Source organism: Musca autumnalis, unplaced genomic scaffold, assembly GCF_047663935.1.
Source record: "Musca autumnalis isolate F117 unplaced genomic scaffold, ASM4766393v1 scaffold_3, whole genome shotgun sequence".
Classification (NCBI taxonomy): Eukaryota; Metazoa; Arthropoda; class Insecta; order Diptera; family Muscidae; genus Musca; species Musca autumnalis.
Genome location: NW_027411866.1, coordinates 222662229 through 222683914, shown reverse-complemented (window position 1 = coordinate 222683914; position 21686 = coordinate 222662229). Strand labels below are relative to the sequence as shown.

At 38.0% G+C, this 21686-nt stretch overlaps 1 protein-coding gene across 4 annotated transcripts in view; it reads left to right on the top strand.

The window, feature by feature from the left end:
• Window positions 1–21686, top strand: part of RhoGAP19D (Rho GTPase activating protein at 19D) — a 337437-nt gene that overhangs the window by 211053 nt on the left and 104698 nt on the right. For 2 of the 4 annotated variants that reach the window (XM_073976969.1, XM_073976968.1), the window contains exon 1: window positions 17320–18599. The exons of the other annotated variants lie outside the window; for them this stretch is intronic. The gene's annotated coding sequence lies outside the window, so the exon portion shown is untranslated. Of the gene's footprint in view, window positions 1–17319; window positions 18600–21686 lie in introns of those variants that run through there. 4 annotated transcript variants of the gene reach the window in all.

Genomic DNA, 21686 nt, shown 5'->3' with positions numbered 1-21686 from the left:
AGACCTCCGAACGGTCTTCTTTCCATGGAAGACGCCCGAGGGTTCGTTTGACCATAGAAGACGTCTGAAGGGTCTTCTATCTACAGAAGACCTCTGAAGGGTATTCTATCTATAGAAGACCTCTGAAGGGTCTTCTATCTACTGAAGACCTCTTAAGGGTCTTCTATCTACTGAAGACCTCTTAAGGGCCTTCTATCCATAGAAGACTCCTAAAGGGTCTTCTGTCCATAGAAGACTCCTAAAGGGTCTTCTGTCCATAGAAGACCTCTGAACGGTCTTCTATTCATAGAATACCTCTGAAATGTGTTCTATCCGTAGAAAACCTCTGAAGGGACTTCTGTCCACAGAAGACCTTTGGAGGGTCTTCTTAAAGGACTTCTAACCCAAGAAGACCTGTGAAGGGTCTCCTATCCACAGAAGACCTGTTTAGGATCTTTTGTCCATAGACGACATATGATGGGGCTTCTATCCATAGAAGACCTCTAAAGTGTCTCCATCCATAGAATAACTATGAAGGGTGTTCTATCCGTAGAAGATCTCTGAAGGGCCTCCAATCCACAGAAGACCTTTGGAGGGTCTTCTATATATAAAATACCTTTGGGTCTTTTGTCCATAGAAGACCTTTTAAGAACTGTGGAGGGTATTCTATCCTTAGAAGACCTCTTAAGGGACTTCTAACCCAAGAGGACATGTTAGGGGTCGTCTATCTCGAGAAGACCAGTGAAAGGTCTTCTATCCCTAGAAGAATTCGGAAGGGTGTTCTGTCCATAGAAGACCTTTGAAAGATCATATATCTATAGAAGACCTCTGAAGGGTCTCCTGTCTATAGAAGGCGTCTGAAGAGTCTTCTGTCCATAGAAGAAGTTTGAAGGGTCTTCTGTCCATAGAAGACGTCCGAGTGTTCGTTTGAACATAGAAGACGCCTGAAGGGTCTTCTATCTACAGAAGACCTCTGAAGGGAATTCTATCTATAGAAGACCTCTGAAGGGCCTTCTATCTACTGAAGACCTCTTAAGGGTCTTCTATCTACTGAAGACCTCTTAAGGGCCTTCTATCCATAGAAGACTCCTAACGGGTCTTCTGTCCATAGAAGACCTTTGAACGGTCTTCTATTCATAGAATACCTCTGAAGGGTGTTCTATCCGTAAAAGACCTCTGAAGGGTCTTCTATCCACAGAAGACCTTTGGAGGGTCTTCTATAAATATAATACCTTTGGAGGGTCCGAGGGTTCGTTTGTCCATAGAAGACGTCTGAAGGGTCTTTTATCTACAGAAGACTTCTGCAGGCTCTTCTATCTACTGAAGACCTCTTAAGGGCCTTCTATCCATAGAAGACTCCTAACGGGTCTTCTGTCCATAGAAGACCTTTGAACGGTCTTCTATTCATAGAATACCTCTGAAGGGTGTTCTATCCGTAAAAGACCTCTGAAGGGTCTTCTATCCACAGAAGACCTTTGGAGGGTCTTCTATAAATATAATACCTTTGGAGGGTCTTTTGTCCGTAGAAGACCCTATCAGAACTGTGGAGGGTCTTCTATCCCTAGAAGACCCGTGAACTGTCTTCTGTCCGTAGAAGACCTCTGAAGGGTCTTCTATCCACAGAAGACCTCTCAACAGTCCTCTGTTCATAAAAGACCTCCGAACGGTCTTTTGTTCATGGAAGACGTCCGAGGGTTCGTTTGTCCATAGAAGACGTCTGAAGGGTCTTTTATCTACAGAAGACTTCTGCAGGCTCTTCTATCTACTGAAGACCTCTTAAGGGCCTTCTATCCATAGAAGACTCCTAACGGGTCTTCTGTCCATAGAAGACCTCTGAACGGTCTTCTATTCATAGAATACCTCTGAAGGGTGTTCTATCCGTAGAAGACCTCTGAAGGATTTTCTATATATAGAATACCTTTGGAGGGTCTTTTGTCCGTAGAAGACCCTATCAGAACTGTGGAGGGTATTCTATCCCTAGAAGACCCGTGAACTGTCTTCTGTCCATAGAAGACCTCTGAAGGGTCTTATATCCATAGAAGACCTCTGTATGGTCTTCTGTTCATAGAAGACCTCTGAAGAGTCTCCATTCCATAGAAGGCGTCTGAAGAGTCTTCTGTCCATAGAAGACCTCTGAAGAGTCTTCTATTCATAGAAGACCTCTGAACGGTCTTCTGTGACGTCCGAGGGGCTTTTGTCCATAGAAGACCTTTGAAGGGCATTCTATATATAGAATACCTCTGATGGGGCTTCTAGAAGACCTCTGAACGGTCTTCTATTTATAGAATACCTCTGAAGGCTTTCTATCCATAGAAGACATCTGATGGGGTTTCTGTCCATAGAAGACCTTTAAAGGGTCTTTAAAGGGCTTCTATGCAAAGAAGACCTTTGGAAGATAATAGAAGAACTTTGGGAGATCTCTGCAAGAAGACATCTGTCTTCTACGGATAGAAGGCTCATCAGAGGTCTTCTATAGATTGAAGGCTCTTTATAGAAGACCTTACAATAGTCATTTATGGATAGATGACTTGAGGAAGGTTTTCTATGACTGGAAGACTCTTCATAGGCCTTCTAAGGTCCTTCCTCATGTCATCTGTGGGTAGAAAACATTCTACAGGTCTTCTATGAAAAAAGATTCTTTATAGGTCTTCTATGTAGAGAAAACCTTATTTTGGTCTTCTTTGTCAGGCCTTCTGTGGGTAGACGACTTTCCACAGATCACCAATGGATAATAGATCTTCCTCATGTCATCTAGGGATAGAGGACTCTTCAAAGGTCTTCTATATATTGAAGGTTCTTCCTAGGTCATCTACGGATGGTAGATTTTCCTCACGTCTTATGTGAATAGAAGACTTTTCAGAGGTCTCCGATGGATAGATGATCTTATAGGAGTCTGCCACAGATCTTCTAAGGCTAGAAGACCTAACACACGTTTTCTATGCTACTTAAAATTAAAATCACCATCCCCACTCAATTACTGAAAACTAATTTTACTGCCCGTTAAAGAAAATTTTCAACATAATTGAGCTTCATGTTTTTTTTTCCTATGCTCAATTTACAAAGCTGGAAGTGTTCCAGCAGCGGCATTAATGCTCCTCCCAACAGTTTCAACATCATTTTGCAATTTTGTAGTTTTGTTTCCTTCCTCTTTTCTGTGGAATTAGTTGCATTACATAAAACTGTAATTTGTCATTTTATTTTCTTCTCTCGCTGATTTCGCTGTCATTAGCGAAAGCCTCTTTATATTTTGTTGTATTGTAGGTTGTTCCTATTCCCGACATAATAATAATTATTTTTAATATTACTTTGTTCGTCGACTTGAGATATGGCTTTCTTTTTCAGTGATTGTTTTTTCGATTTGCTTTCCTTTTTTTTTCCTTTGTAATGCCTTCGAAATTGTCATTGTTGCAAAATTTCATTTGAAGATTTGTTTTTTTTTTCATCATCAACATCTTTTTTGTGTTTCTTTTGTAACAAAACAACAGTTTTTTTATGATTATTTAACTAGACAGACAGTCAGACGACAAGCTCCATTTCCGTTTTTGGTCATTTTCATTTTGTTGCTGCTGTTCCCATTTGCTGACATTGTTCTTCTGCTTCTTCTTCTCGGCCGTCGCTGATGATTGATTAGAAATACAATGAAAATTTGGAACACATGAAAGAAAGTAATCATCATTTTTTGTAAGGAAATACTTTTGTGGGAATTATGACAAAGTTTTAGGGAAATTATATTTAGTTTTTTGTCGGGACACAAAAAAACGCTGATTAAATCAGTCTACTAGTCAGTCGGGTTGTTTGAATATTTTCCCTAAAAACCTTAGTTACATATTTTCTAACTGAATGGAAGTCTAACTAGAACTTGCAAACTATTAATAATTCGACTATAGTTTTATCAATAGTTATCGATAGTTTTATATCAGACGCAGGACTGAGTGCAGAGCTTTTATTATCATTCTGTGATTTCTTTTCTCTTCTACCCATACTCAATGCGCCACTAAGGTAAAAACTCATTTCTAGAACTATCAGGAAATCCTGATATCCATCCCTGCTGTGTCCATTGAGTCCTTCTGAATACATGCATATGAATGTCCTCCTTTCCACTTTCAATTATGAGAGAGAACTTTGAGCTTTCCTTCAGATATGCCATTGCGTTTCTGTGACAAGGAAAGTGTACTTTGAATTGTGTTCGTTTTTTCTATTCAACCATCACCACCCACCCCAAACAACCTGTGTTTTTTGTTGTTGGTCGTTTTTTTTTTTTCATTTTGTCCATTTAATAATAACAACACAAAAGCATTAAACCACTTAACTAAGGTTGACAATTAGATTTCTGTTTGTTGGCTGACTGACGTTGATGGTGTTGACGTTGTGTGTACCCAAAGTGAGTGAGTGACGACAGACAGTGTTGCCATTATATTTTTTTATTTTAACGCATGAGGAAAGGTTATTACTTTAAATATTGAGCTGAAGAATGAAGACTCCTCTATCCGTTGAAGACAATTTGCAAGGTTTTCTATTCATAAAAGACCTGAGGAAGATTATATATGCATAGAAGAGCTGTGAAATATCTTCTATTCATAAATGAGATGAAGAAGAGATTTTAACCATAGAAGTTCTAAGGAAGGTCTCCCTTCTATCTATGAAATACCTGAGAAGATTTGTTCTAAGTTCTAAGAACGGTCTTCTATCCGTGGAAGACCTATGAAGCATCATCTATCCATAGAAGACCAATGTAAGGTCTTCTATTCATAAAAGACCCGAGGAAGATTATCTATGCGTGGAAGGAAGGCTTGTGAAATTTAGCCTTCTATTCATAAAAGAGATGACAAGAAGATTTTAGATGTTCTAAGGAAATGTCAATTAATGAAAGACCTGAGAATATTTGTGGGAAGTCTTCTATTCATAAAATATCTCTAAGGAAGATCTTCCGTCCATATGAAGACTCATCTATCCACAGAAGATCAATCAATTTAAGATCTTCTATTCATAAAAGACTTGAGAAAGATTGATTATGCGTAGAAGACCTGTGAAATGTTGTCTATCCATAGAAGGACCTATATCCATAGAAGACCTGATGATCTATCTATAGAAGACTTTTTTACTTACCTATTTATGATCGGTATAAGGTTTTCTATGCATAGAATACCTGTGTAAATCCTTCTATCTATAGAAGACGAATGAAGAGCCTTCTATGCATAGAAGGTCTCTAAACCTGGGTGAATTGAAACTTTCATCTATTGGCAATATCGAATAACAGCCAGCCATTTCTTGTTGATAGATAGCGCGCCCTCCAGCTATTTCAGTTGATCGACGGATAATTTAGAACATTTGGACCACAATGTCCGGAAGCATGGACTTCCCACGAAAAACATAATATAGCTATAAACAGCACCAGCATCGGACTAATTTCCCAAAGGATCTTCGAATTGTTCCTAAACTGGACTTAATCAAATATGTTGAACTTTTGTGGGGGAGGTACCATTAGGAGGTGACCGATATGGACCATTTTCGGAGTTAAACTACATTTGGATAAAATATTAAGAGACCTCAAGTTTGGACCAAATCGGTTACTCCGTTCAACAGATATAGTGCGTACCATTTTAGTGAAAATTTGTTAACTTTTGGGGGAAATACCGGAAGGTATGGAGCGATATAGCCCATCTTCGAACTTTAAATAAGTTTGGGCGAAATAATATGAAGTCCAAATTTTGGACCAAATCAACTCGAGAGTTATCGTGCGCTGCAACCACCACATATGGTCCAATAGGAGTTTTTTTACACCTTTCGGGCTATTTACTCAGGAAGTTGGAGTTGCTCTGAAAAACTTTTGCCATCGTAATGGGGACAACAAATATAAGTTATTTCAACAAAAATCAAAGCGATTCGAGAGCAGGTCTTTATTCTGAACTTCTCCGATAGAGACCAAAATTGGAACCTCATATCGGTTACTCCCTTATATATATGGGGACAAAAAATATAAGTTATTTCAACAAAAATCAAAGCGATTCGAGAGCAGGTCTTTATTCTAAACTTCTCCGATAGAGACCAAAATTGGAACCTCATATCGGTTACTCCCTCCTTATATCGGTTACTCCCTTCAAATATACAAATTCTGTAAACCGAACTGACTGCATCCATAAAAATCGGGAAACAGGTGGGTGTGTTTAGCTGACCAGTTAAACAGATACATCGTAGCTTGACCCCAGTCTACATACAGGCATGTGCTGAGGATCGTGCTGAAAATTTTTGGTTCAATACGAATATGGGCGGCAGGTGCCGTACGTCTTAGTTGAACTAAAACCATTAGTGTTTGCATTGACTGCTAGCGTTCTTCTGCTGCGATGGGTGGGTGACAGGCTCGTTGGTCTAGAGGTTCTCGTTTATTCCTTTAGACCTCTCTCTCTATAGATCTTGAAGATGGGGGTCACCCAGGCACGTCAGAAGATATTTTCAATCGTGACTGGGATGCCCATGGCGATAACACCCAAACAGGTACTACATCGACGACATCCTGCTGTGTTGATGCACCCATTAAACCTTCGTCTCCCATGAAGATGGTGCACTGGTGTTATGAGGGGGTACCCTGATGCAATCCTCAGGGCGGCATTCTGGCAGGTTTGAATTTCTCTCACTGTGTAGCGTTAACATTTGCATATCACACTGGCCCCTCATAGCTTACCATTATTGCTCAGTAAGAGATCAGCAAAGTTTCCTTGTTAACACCCCAATTGTTACTGGCCAGCAACTTGTGTATCTTGTTAATACTTCTGATCATTTCGCACATAGCAGTGTCTTGTGCAGGCGGCTTAAACATGTTTAATAACCAAATATCTTGGGTTAATGAGTTGTCGGAATCAGGGCACCATACAACAATATATTTAGGGGAAGCCTTTTTGCTGCCGTCGAAGTGGTGAAAAATAGTGTGACAGTAGGTTTAGCGGCGGATATTTTCATATTCCAGGTGGATGAACTGTTCTAGATATTAAACTATCTCATTTGTCATTGACTATAGCACCCGATGTCCAGTTCGTACAATCATCAACTAGGAAACGACTTCTCAACATGAGAAGGTAGTGTCTCTAGAATCTTCGCTACTTTCGACAGATGAGAAATAGGCCTGTACGATTGGCCTTTGCAGGTATCCTTACATGGGTTCTGTAACTGGGCCACTCTACCAATTTTCCAGACGTCTGATACAATATGCGCGGTTTAAGATAAATTTAATGCATTTAGCAAATACTCAATTTCTGATTCACCGAGTTGCTTGGATAATTTCGCATTTCGGATAAAATCTACAACAGCTTTCATTGTATATTATAGTGGCAGCTCCCCGGCTGCGAGGGTTCCTGTTCGGTTCATCACACTCCTCGACGCCCTCTCACATTCGAACGTGATTTAACAATTTAATTATTCATGTATCAATGTTGCATAGTTTCAGGTGGTCTAGCCACCTTGGGTTTTCAGTAGAGTTGGGTGATCTAGTTCCTAGTTCCTTGTAATAATAAAAAATTGTTCCACAAACATCCCAGATGGGACAAGGGGAGACTTCTCTCATATCAATGAGTGCACCCCGATTCATATTAGCTCAATGATATGGGACCTACTGTTTATTCCCGAGTCCGAACGGCGTGTCGTTTTACATGGTTGAAATACTCTGGAAATATCGCCAACATCACCGAGGGGTATTTTGCCACCGTTGAAAATTTGATGTTGCCTGGCCTAGGAATCGAACTCACGACCTCTAGCGTACAAGGCGGATAGTCAGCAAACATATTTTTCGTGACCAAATCCATGCTCCCTAACATAATGACCCGAAAGCTCTAAAAATCCTATGGTGGTCAACTAAGATGGCTGATAGAGACGATAATATCAATAGGAGCAACTGACATTAGCCCAACCTTTGCCCAAGTTCAAAGATGGACCCTATCGATCCACTCCTTCGGACACCTCTCGCACAAATGTTCTAAAAATGTTTAATCCTTTGAGTTTTAGTCATAATGATCCTCTAGAATTTAAAACCAGATTAGATTTAACCTATGAACATCGTAAGGTTTATCCAAAATGCACATCAAATTAGAATATGGATATTGATAATTACAACGCTATAACGTTCTTCGTGGGCAAGTCCATAGTTCCTGAAGAAATTATCTGAAAGCTCTGACATCTTCCAAACGTTGCACATCATAATAGCTCTCCAAAATTAATATCCAGTTTGAGTTCGGTTCAAAAGTTCAACACGAGTCGTGTTGTAATTTTTACAAAGGGTTGTCCTTATTATCTTGATTGCAGCGGTATATTTTTTCCATTGTCCCACTGTTTCTCATACCCTCCACAAACGCCTGGACAATTTAGAGTTGATTTTGGCATTAGGCTGTCTGGCTGGAGCGCACTCTCGAACGGAGAGGTCGAAGGTGGACCACGCGTTGGTATAGCACCAGCAAAGGTCTGCATTTATTCGAAATGTTAAGACAAATAATCCAAAAAGCCCTGTTTTTTTGTCGGCAAGTTCGTACTTCCTATAAATTCTGAAAACCCCCTAAATTTGTGGCCGGTACTCTATCTGTTCATAGATGAAAGCCTCAATTCCCACAGACTAAGGAGATACCTCTATCGACAATGCCGAAGGATTTTCTTTTATTTATTTCTTTAATTTCCCGACCAAAACCTTAAAAAATAACAACAACAACCCTGATATGTGGACACACTTTGTATGCCATTGTCACTGGCTGGCTTTTGCAGTAGCTAACAGCCTGTTGCCATAGTTGTTGTTGTTATTAATAGCGTTCGACTACCGAACTAATAAAGTAAATAGACCTAGCTGGTAGTGTTATATGAGTTTAGTTATTTTGCAGATTTGTTAGTTTGTATTACAAAAGACAACAACAACAACTGCAGTAATTGATAGACCATAATATTACGACGGTAGGCCAGTTAATACCATCCCGACTTAACATGAATTATAATGAGTATATTATGATTTTTGCTGCACAGCACTTTTTCATATAATACAATCTAGGAATATTTTAGAGACGAAATTTACTTGTGCTTTTTGTTAGAAACGGCGTGACATCTGTTCTAGCCCAGCAAAACTAAACTATTGGAAGGATATCTACTGATATTATAAAATTTTAATATAGATTTACTTCTAACTTACGTCTGTGCATGCCTCTTAAACATTTGTCCGCAACTGTGATTTACATTTAAGTGACAACATTTCGTTCATACATTATTATTATTATTACTTCCATAATATTGACGACAAAGACATTGTTGTCGGCAATAAAAACAACAACAATAGCAACAGCTGCTGCTCTATGCACACAAACAACAGCAGTAACAGCAACACAATAATCATATTAAAACGACAAGTGCTACTACTATTTTGTGCTAGTTAATACACACCGGCGGAGGAGCAACCAACCGAACCGAGTAGTATTCAGAGTCCAACAGGCCAGAGAGCACAAAAACACAACAAACCAATACTACTTGTCGGTCTCACAACTCACTCAATTGTCACACACTAGTTATACTAAGTACGAGGGGTGTAAAGGGGGAAAGTCAGGATGTTTTAAGAAGAATAACAAATTAATATCCTTAGAAGATCACAGGCCTTTTTTCACGAAGGTCAGAATGTATTTCTTAAAATCTCCAAAAGACAAATCACCGCATGTCGTTCTTAAAAATAAAACAGCAACAGAGCTAAAGAATAACAAACGGGTTTCTTTGGAAAAGTAATAGCCCCTCAAATGATGGCTAGAGGTCTTCCTTCAAAAGGTCTTGCTTCAGAACAGATGTGCCTCCTTACGAAGAAAAGTGGGTATTTCTTAAGACTAACCAAAAAAAGCCTTTTTAAGAAAAACAAATGTCTTTATTTAAGATGACCAAAAAATCTTTCATACAAAGTGCAAAACATATTCCACAAGATAAAAACGAATTCCTAAAGAAAAACAAAATTTTTTCTCTAATAAAAAGGTATTCCTTAGGAAGATCAATAGTCCTTCCTATAAAGTCTAGAAGTATTATTTAGAAATAGCAAAACATATTCCTTTAGATGAGCAAAAAGAATTATGGATTTCGAGAATATCTAAATGTCTGTCTTAAGAAGACCCAAAGGTGTTCCAAGTCTCCAAAAGTCTTTCTTAAAAACAGCTGAATTCTTAAAAAGATTAGTTTCCTACAGAGACCACAAATTCTTCTTCTTAAAAATACCAATAGGTCTTCCTTGATTATCACAAGAAGTCTTCCCCCAGAATACTAAAAGGTCCTCCCTAAAAATAACAAAAGGTCTTCCTTAATAAAATCGATAGTCCTCTTATAAAGACTGGAGGACTTAAAAAATAACACACACCAACAAGTTTTTCTAAGGAAAGCAAAAGCTCTTCTTTAAAAGACCAAAGGAAGTGTAAAATGTCTTTCATAAAATAAACAAAACGTCTTAGGAAGACCAGAAGACCTCCAGTCAGCCTGAGATCTAAGCCAGCATCCTTTATTTAAAAAATACCACAAGTCTTTCTGCAGAAGAATTTCTACATAAACCTTTTGGAGAAGATCAAACGATCTCCTTAAGAGGAGTACAACATACCAGAGCGAGGATATGTTTATAAGGGTCAAATAATATTTTTGAGATAGAAGATCTATTAAAAATATTGAATGTTCTTCTGTAAGATAATCTGATGGAGTTCCCTGCGGACATTTTATTGAAAGTTCAACTGATCTTACACGAGAAAATCTTCAAGATATCTACTAAATAAATATTTTCTATAAAAGTAAAAGAAGATCTCCTGTTAAAAGATAAATATCAAGTTGAACTCAACCTATATTCTATGAGAAAATCAACAGATCTTCATTGAGAAGATAAATGCATCTTATATATATTAAGGTCAATCGATAATCTATGAGAAGATCAACCGAACTTCTATGAGAAGATAATCGTATCCTAAGAAAAAATCAAATGATATTCTATGAGAAGATCAAACGATCTTCTATAAGCAGACCAACCAATCTTCTATGAGATCAATCTATCTTCTAAGAAAAAAATCATATGATCTTCTATGAGAAGATCAACTGATCATCTATGTGCAGATCAACAGATCTTCTATGAGCACATCAACAAATCTTCTATGAGCATATAAACAAATATTCTATGAGTAGATTAACCGATATTCTATGAGAAGGTCAACTGATCTTCTATGAGAAAATTAACCGATCATATATAAGAACATCAACCGATCATCTACAAGAAGATCAACCGGTCTTCTGTGAGAAGATCAAGCGATCTATCAGATCAACATATCTTCCATAAAAAAATCAAACAATCTTACTAAACGATATTCTATGAAAATATCAACCGATCTTCTAAGAGGAGAGCAACCGATCTTCTAAAAGAATATCAACCGATCTTCTATGAAAAGATCAACATATCTTCCATGAAAAGATCAACCGGTATTCTATGTGAGGATCAACCTATCTTCTATGAGAAGATCAACCTATTTGATTTGTCTTCTTTGATAAGATCAACTGATCTTCTATGAACTGAACTGATCTTCTATGATAATATTAAAAAATATTCTATAAGAAGATCAACTGATATGTTATGAATAGATCAACCGATCTTCTATGAGAACATCAGAAAAAACATTACTTCTATAAAAAGATATAAAGATCTTCTCGATTTTCCATGAGAAGATCAACTGATCTTCTATGATCTTCTGTGAAAAGATGAACTTTTATGATAAGATAAAAAGTATTCTATAAGAAGATCAACTGATATGTTATGAATAGATCAACCGGTCTTCGATGAGGAACTCAGAGAGAACATTACTTCTATAAAAATACCTAAAGATCAACTGATCTTCTATGAGAAGATCAACCGATCTTCTGTGAATAGATCAACCAATCTGCTATGAGAACATCAGAGAGAACATTACTTCTATAAAAAGATCTAAAGATCTTCTCGATTTTCCATGAGAAGATCAACTGATCTTCTATGAGAAGATCGACTTATATTCTATGAGAAGATCAACGGAACTTCTATGAGAAGATCAACCGATCCCGATCTTTTATGATCTTCTCTGAGAAGATGAACTGATCTTTTATGATAAGTTAAAAAATATGCTATAGGAAGATCAACTGATATGTTATGAATAGATCAACCGATCTTCTATGAGAACTTCAGAGAGAACATTACTTCTAAAAAAAGGTCTAAAGATCTTCTCGATTTTCCATGAGAAGATCAACTGATCTTCTATGAGAAGATCAAATGATATTCTCTGAGAAGATCAACAGATCTTCTGTGAAAAGATCTACCAATCTATGAAAATATCAACCGATCTTCTATAAGAACATCAGAGAGAATATTACTTCTATAAAAAGATCTAAAAATCTTTTCGATTTTCCATGAGAAGATCAACTAATCTATGCGTCGATCAACTCATCTTCTATGAGAAGATCAACTGATATTCTCTGAGAAGATCAACCGATCTTCTCTGAGAAGATCAACCGATCTTCTATAAAAAATCAACCGGTCTTCTATGAAAAGATCCGATCTTCTATGAAAAGATCAACCGATCTTCTATGAGAAGAGCAGCCTATATTCTATGAGTAGATCAACCGACCTTATTTGAAGATCCGCCGAATATGACGTATATATATTGACGATACGATAACTTGCGAATCGGATATACGATCGTAAAATTTCTTCCAAAGGTACATTTAGTTCCAAGGAGATCTATATCGAACAATACTTTGGAGTACTTTCAATAGAAAAGTTTAAAATTTTTTTAAGTGCAGTTTCTAAGTTCATTTTGAAATTTTTTTTCCGGAGGTACTCCTTCTGGTTCAGTTTTGACAAGCCTATGCTTCTTGACATAATGGTCCAAAAGTTCTAGAATATTCTACGGAGCAAAATTATGATCCAGATGGACTATCTATGTCCATTCTTTCAGGTACCAACTCTGTAAAATTGTATTTGTTTGCTTTATTCCAACATTATAATTGTTATTCCTAGGGTAAGTCAATACGTTTTGAGATATGGACCTAGAAATTTCGAAATTTGTATGTCCACCGTACATCGTACACCTCTTGTACTAAAATTTTTAGTGCTTATGTGGTCTGTGTTACAATGCTATATTATCCATACGAGGGCTGAACGATAACTATCTGGCCTAACAATGAAAATATTTACCATCAAAAATTTCTTAAGTAGTATCCAGCATGATTTAATAAATAAAGTCTTTGTATCCCAGTCAGGGTTGTATGGTGGATGACCCATCAATTCCACGTTTTGTTCAATTAAATAGGTGCTGGTTTGAATCGATGTGTGACAGCTCAAATTGTCATGAAGAATGATTCTCTTGAGACTTCTGACAAACGAATTGTAGTGTACCACTCAAAGTTAACCGTCCTACATTTCTGAAGTTGTGTAGTCGTCACACGGTCTGTTTTGCCGAAGAAACAGGCGACAATTTGCTTCGAAGTGCTTCTTACATGAACAACTTTCATTGGATTTGGCCCGCTTTCGAAGACCTAAACGGTCGACTCCTGTTTGTTTCGGACCACTAAGCATAGATCCAAGATTCGTCTTTGACGATCTTATAAATGTCGTTTGAAGCACAACGATCGTTCACTATTTCTTTGCACCTATCCACAAGAACCTCTTTTTGAGCGATTGTCAAATTTTTCTGGTTCTAACAAAAATAATCCATTTTCGCGGCCAGGTGCTCATGCAATATCAAATGTTAGTTGGTGGAAGAAATGCCCAAAGTGCCTCTACCTCACAGTATATAACATGTCGATCTTGCATTATCCGTTCACGCACGGCCTAATTTATTTCTGGCACAACGGCCGATTTTGGGCAACCCTCACGACCTTTGCTTTTTGGCTAGTGCCGGCCACGATTGAATTCATTAAACAACATTTTCATCGTGCTATAGGGTGGCTCTTCATCAACATACAAAGATTTAATTTGATCGATGCACTCTTACCGTGATTATCCAGGTCGAAAGTTGTGAAAAATGATCGGACAAAAATGTTCACAAGTAAATTAAATTTTTTTTGCAAAGTGATTTTTTCAAGTCACTGTAAACAACACAAGGTCGGATGACAAACAGTCCTGAGCACGTATAGTCTAAAAACTGTCAAACTGTCCAAAAAAAATCAGATTGCGCCTGGCAACACGCCGTGTTGCCTAGGCCAGATAGTTTTCGTGCTGCCCTCGTCCTTCTGTCCGAACTTATTTTGTCACATGCGAAAATGTTAATTCCTTCGAGGGTCTGTTCATAGGAAATTTAGTTCCACCACTCCTATTAATGTGTTTTGTACAGCCATAGGCTGAGTGTCTCTCGAAGAATCAGTCGCTTAGATTCTTCGACAGATCTTCGTTGAAAAAATTATTGTTAATTATTTATTACATAAATTAATGTGGAAGGTATATTTCCATAGATCTAAATTTTCCGAATTATTTCTATAGCATAATTTTCGTACATAATGTATGGCAAATGTTCATCACCTCATTCTTCTTGCCCTCGTTATGTCTACAAGACCTGTAGAAGACCTCTAGCTAGAAGGAGACTAACTTCACAAAAGATGTCTTCTATAAAAAACTTTTAGTTTACAAAATGAAAAATGGCAACTTCGACACTATTATGAAGGGGTCTATTATCAGCTGTTCTTTGAAGAGTGTCTATAGCAGCCCCTATAAGAATAAGACCTATATAATATATTTTCTTATGTACACGGAGGAAAAAAGCCTCTTAAACATATGTCCCAAACATATTTTGCAGCAAACATATATTTGTTTGCAAACAGTCCCAAACATAACGTATGTTTTGGTCCTGCAAACAAATTTATGTTTGGGTGCAAAGAAATATTTGTTTAGATTTAATATAAATACAAACCCAAAAGCCATAAAAAACAAACACATGCACCAGTGTGTGCTTACTGAGAGCAAAGGAGCGTAAATTTCAATGTAAAACACATTGACATGTATGCTCACTTGCTCTCAGTAAGCGATCACTGGCTATCTCTAATATATACACACATTTATAAATGGTGGTGGTTTATTGAAAGGCATAGAAATACCAAACACAAAAGCAACAACAGACACATAGGTACATAAAAATTCCAAAGAACAAGTAAAAAAGTATCAGTCGGCCGACAGAGATATACCCTCAGCCTGTGTATATTGAACCAATTTTTTCCCAAAATACGTATGTATTTAGGGGGGTTTAAAAATTTTGGGCGTTTGAACCGACAAAAATGTTGATTAGGATTGAATATCAAAAGTTTTGCGGAGGAGATACTTAAAGGAATGGATCGACATTGACCGTTATGGAAGTCGACCTCCAGCCACAACATATGGTGCCATAGGGGATTTTTACACTCTTCGGCCTGTTTGCTCAAGAAGTATGGACTTGCCCCTAAAAAAACTTTTACCATCGTAATTGAGTCAGCGAATGTATGTAACTTCAATACAAATCAAAGTGATTCGATATCAGGTCTTAAAGTGAACTTATCCGAAATTTTGTGTGGGTGGTACCGGATGGAGTGGACAAATATAGTCCATATTTGAACCTGATCTATATTTGGTAGATATATTAGGATGTGTAAAGTATAGACCAATTCGGCCACTCCCTTCAAGAGTTGCCGTACGAACAATTTTTCCCAACATTTTTGAACTTTTGTGCGGGAGGTACCTGAAGGAGTGGACCGATATGGCTTATCTTCGAACTTAAACTATGTTTGGACAACATAATACTAAGTCCAAATTTTGGACCGAATCGGCAGATCCGTTCGTGAGTTATCTTGCGCTACAACCACTACACACGGTGTCATAGGGTTTTTTGCACCTTTTAGGCTATTTTCTCAGGAAGTATATACTTGCCCCTGATGAAACTTGTACCTTCGTATGGGCGACAGTGAACAACAAAGCACGAAACACACGTGTTTGGTCGCATACTCACCACCATTTATTATAAAACGGCATTCCGCAGCCGCGAGAACCCTGCTGTTACTCTCTTTGACAAAAATCCCCTCTCTCTCTCCACCCATAAAAAATATGTTCTAACATAAAAAATATATTGGTAACCAAACAAATAAAATTGAGATATGTTACAAAATGTTGCAAACATATATTTGTTTGGACACAAACAAATTATTTTTGGATCCAAACATATATTTGTTTACAACCAGTCCCAAACAAATCTTTGTTTGGATCCAAACCTATTTCTAACATATATTTTTCTGTGTGTTGTTAGACCTTCTGCAACTCTTGTATACAGATTTTTTATGGAGATCTCTTCTGTAAAGTGAGTCTTCTCTGTTTAATTACGAAGAAATCAATTTTAGCTCTTCGAAAGGGATGCGAATAGCATTTCTATGGAGATGACCGATTGCAGATATTTTATGAACTCAACATATGACAGTTCTTTTAAAATGACCCATTACAGCTCGCCCATATATAGGACCTATAGCAACTATTATTTTAAGAACTTATGGAGGATCTTTTCTATGGAACGCTACCAACTTATGAACTGGCATGCTTGCTGAAGTCATTCTGGGTAAAATAATTAAGAACGGCTGAGCCAAATTCCAACTGATTACACTTTGGCTTTCATTCTGGCGAATGTCAGTCACATATGTGTCTTCGACATTATTCTCTTGATACTTGCATATCCACCCTCGTAAAAAAAGTATCACTACAATCTGTTTTTTTTTTATCCAACAAATATTGCCTTGCGCACAACAACTACCTTTTTTAGTTGAGTTTGATTACGAATTTATATGAATGGATAATGTGGTGGACTTTACTATGGAGACACTCTACACGGCAGTTGCAGGTTGTTGCATGGATGGATGTGTGTGGATAGTGGATGATGGCAATGGTGGTGGGGTTTGGTGGCAGATAGGTGGATAGTTGGATGAATGGTGGGTTGAATAAAAAAAAACACAATATTGGATGGTGGCCGATAGCTCGCCGGACATTTGCTTGGATATATTTATGGATGGGATATGCTGCTGAACACGACGACCACGATGAGAGCAAAGGCAGTAGATGGATATTAGGGCAGGCAGGCAGGCTGCCTGCCAGCTAAGTAAGGTGTGTGTGATTGTAGCGCTCCGCCACTAACTGTGAGCAGCATTGTAGTAACTAAAAAAGTGAGTGAGTGAGCGAATAATACGGGGACTTGTATGCTAGCTCAGTTGAGTTACTATGTTTTGTGTCTCCCTGGCCTGCCTGCGAAAAAAAAACAGCAACAACTTTGTTACGTTGTTGTGACAATTTTTCTGTTTTTTTGTTCGCATTTCGTCGTGTTTCAGGCAAAAGCCACCGTTTGTTGATTCAGTTTTAGTTTGGTGTTGTCGCCGTTTCGTGGTCGTCATCGTCGAGGTAACATAAAAATTATCAACCCAACCAGCCATTCGCAGGCCACATACAGATAGTTCAGCCAGCCAGAAAACCATCAAAATAATCCACATGTTGTTACATTACTCGAAGTAATAGTAGTGAATGAAACCAATTCGATTATAGATTTTAACGGCTGCTTTCTGGTCCCCAAAAAAGTGTTCCTTCTTTTCATTTCATTTCTTTCTTTCTCTGCGCGATAAAGAAAAAAGTGTTTAACCAAATGCAAAAAAGCTACCTTACCTGATGGTGGGAGCTAAAATCTAAAATGTGGAAATTTTCATTAAAATTTTAAGTGAGAAAAGAAATTGTTTTTCATTAAAATGTCATAAGTGCTGTGATTTGGAAACCACAAATCGTGATGTTTTACAATTAAGAAAAAAATAAAAACCCCGACTTAAAGAAAGTGTTGATGACCAAAACGGAAAAATCTGTTATTAGCGTGAAAATTACTTTAGTGGATATTTGCTGTTCAAAATAATAAAAAAAAGAAATCAAATTAATCTCTAATTTAAATTGAATGATCTTCTCGAAATAGAGGAGTGCTTTGAAAGTAAACGGCATTTTCATGGCTTAGTAAGACAAGCGTGACGCGCCGCCTTAACTCGTTCGTTTGTTATGGTACGTCGTAACCCCCCTACATATCAGGGGTCTCTTTCCTTCCATTTGTCAAAAGAAACAACAGCAGAAAAAACAAAGTCTTGTTTAATTTGAAATTTATTGGCATTTTTGATGGCCAATCCGGTCGTAAGTTGCAAATAGTGGCCGCCGACTCTACAACCATTCATGTACGACGTTATGACAATTGCCGCCTGACGCGCGTTAAACGCATCTGTGTAATCTCTCCACCAAGATCTCATGAAAGTAATTTTCAGTTTTTTCGAGCACGTTTCGCATAGCAAGTGTCAAATCATTTTCAAATAAATTTCTATCAAAGCAAAAAAAAGCAAATTTGTAGCTCTGCCTACTTGTTGTGTGCGTTTGTGTGCTGAAAGTGTGTGGCGTTTGAAGTGCGTAAAGATTCCAAATCAAGTTTATTATCCAATTCCAAATCATTGTTAATTACAAATCCATCTTAAAAAACAAGCCATCATATAGACGGGCAAATTGAAAATTGAAAAAAAAAAAAACAGCACGTGATACTAATTTGCGGTTTTCAGTTTTAATTATTGCTGCTGCAACTTGGAATAGCAGATCAACAACAACAACTGAAAAAAATGTAAGAGATAAATTTGATTGAATCACATTAACAGACATCACATTTTTTCATCTTCGCTGCAAATGCAGTAGCCATAAACTATGAGATTGGGTGTTTTTAGTCGTGTAATTTTTATCAATTGATTTCTTTATTTTTATTTTATTTATTTATTTTTTGGTATGGTGAAAATTGATAGACAGGCGATTCGTTGTGTTGTTGTTGCATTTTCTTAGCATTTAACTTGCCCCATCACATCTTTCACCTGCCAACTACCGAACTAATTGGCAATCGACATTTAAACTAATTAATACACAACTTATGCGTCTTAAACAACAACAACAACAACAACTGTCCATAAATCACACTTGGGTGATAAATTTTGAAATTGTATTTTTAGTGCAGAGATTGCGAGTGAGGGGGTTTGTTGTGCAGTTTTTGGTTTGGTGACTTGCAGAAAAAGACGTGGGATAGTTCAATGAACTAGGTATTTCAACTCAAAGCTAGTTAAATAGTTATAAAAATAAAGTATTTACGTGATCACCTCGGACTTCGATGTCGGGACATAATTCCTAAAATGATGTTTGAACGTTGTTACGAGTTATGACCGCTATAAAATAGAATAACATTTTGAAACGGTAGTCAGTTTTTGAATCTATCCAAGACTTAAATCTTAGTCCAAGAGCTAAGGGCTCAAATCCAAAGGGTCACGTTGGTCTTTCCGTTGGAAAAAGACCTATAACAGACATCTCGTGAAGAAAACATAAAACAGTCCCTCCACCATAAAACATTCTGAACTAAAGCTAAATAATTATTTTCTTTCCTGTCCATAATTTTAGGCGGAGGTATATTGTGACCACTGATACCTAAATAAGGCAAAAACAAAACATAAAAAATGTATTCAATCGAGAGAGAACCTTATATGGGGCTATATCAAAGTGTGGACATATGTTTTTGGTGGAGACGTTTTGTGACCACTGGGAACCTCAAGTGTCGAATTGCAGATACTTGGGTCAAAAACTGTAGCTAAAATCCAACAAACCAAAAATCGGGAAGCACCGATGGACCTACGTTGACAGTTTTTATACCCTCAGCATTTATGCTAACGAGGGTATATACACTTTCATACGGGCAAAATGTGCTTCATTGAAATAATGGTTTTAGACCCCAAGTATGTTTGGACGAAATGTGTTTCAGACAATTTTGAGTCGAATTAGCAATGTCCGTAGGGGTGACGTAGGGGATGGAAGATACCAAGGAACGGTCCTGACCGGTTTTAACATGGCAAAGCCCAGGATTTATCTTCGTCCCTTTTTCATCTCAAGGGGACACTGACCTCCCCGTAGTGTCACCTGGGGAACTGCCTTTAACACCCGTTAAAGGTAGTGAGCTAACATGTGCCGCGCGTTCACCCATAAGAACGTTAAAAACTTGGGTTTGGTCGTCGGGTTAGTAACCCTCCCCTAGAAAAAACTGCCTACTATGAAAAAACGAAAGAAAACAAAAAAACAAACCCCTCTAAAGTTGACGAACCCCGCAAACGTTTTAAGGACCATGATCTGCGAATCTGCACCTGGAATGTTCGCACTCTTTATAGAGAAGGTGCAGTCCTTGCATTGGCAGACATACTTGAAAAGTACAAGGCCGATATTACTGGCATACAGGAAATACGATGGATTGGGAAAGGCGTCACAACAACACCTAAAAGTGACGCACTGTATTATAGCTGCCATGACGTAAAGCATGAGTTTGGTTGCGGATTCGTAGTTAGTCGGAGGCTAAAACATCTGGTACCAAGCTTCACCCCAGTGAATGAAAGACTTGCTGCAATTCGAATAAAATCTCAATTCTTCAACATCAGCTTTATTTGTGCTCATGCTCCCACTGAAGAAAAGGACGAACAGACCAAAGATATATTTTACGAGCGCTTAGAAGAAACATATGACCGTTGCCCTGCCCATGACATTAAAATCATTCTAGGCGATTTTAATGCCAAAATTGGAAAGGAGAATATCTTTGGCCCAACAGTCGGGAAATTCAGTCTCCATAGTGAAACATCTGACAATGGTATGAGGCTGATAGACTTTGCAGCTGCAAAAAACATGGTAGTTAGCAGTACCAGATTTAATCATCTCGATATTCATAAGGTCACCTGGCTGTCTCCAGATCAAAGAACAAGTAATCAAATTGATCATGTTGTAATAGATAGAAGACATTCATCCAGCGTGTTGGATGTACGATCTTTCCGAGCCGCAAACATTGATTCGGACCACTACCTTGTTGCAGCAAAGGTACGTACCCGTCTAAACGTTGCAAATAAAGCACGAACAGACTCAACGCGGAAGTTGGACATCGATAAGCTGCAAACACAACAGATAGCCACAGCATATTCCACTCAACTAGCCCAATTGCTTAACGCGAGCACTCCTTGTCCCGATAACATAACAACACAATGGCAGCATATTGCCCACTCCATGCAAACAGCCGCAAAATCCACACTTGGATTCCAGAGACCTCCACAAAGGAATTCATGGTATGACCAGGAGTGTCGTGCTGCTACCGAAGAGAAAAATGCGGCATATAGAGCTACTTTACAATCGTAGCAACGCGTAGCGCACGAGAGAGATATCGGGAGAAAAGGAGAGAAGAGAAACGGCTTTTCCGCAAGAAAAAGAGAGAAATGGATAAGCGGGAGTGTGAAAAAATCGAGATGTACAGAAGACAGAATGAAGTCCGAAAATTCTACCAAAGAGTGAAACATCAAACAGATGGCTTTGGTACAGGCACATCCTCCTGTAGAGACCAGCAAGGTAATCTGGTAACAGATACAGATAGCGTGCTCAGGATATGGAAGGAACATTTCTCCAATCTGCTGGTATCCAATAGTAGCGAAGACGATGATACCACAGATCCAATCCCAGAAGATGGTATAGAATGTATACCGCCCGGCCAAGATGAGGTAAAAACAGCAATCAACCGGCTGAAGAATAATAAAGCAGCAGGAGCCGATGGCTTACCACTCTTTATAGAGAAGGTGCAGTCCTTGCATTGGCAGACATACTTGAAAAGTACAAGGCCGATATTACTGGCATACAGGAAATACGATGGATT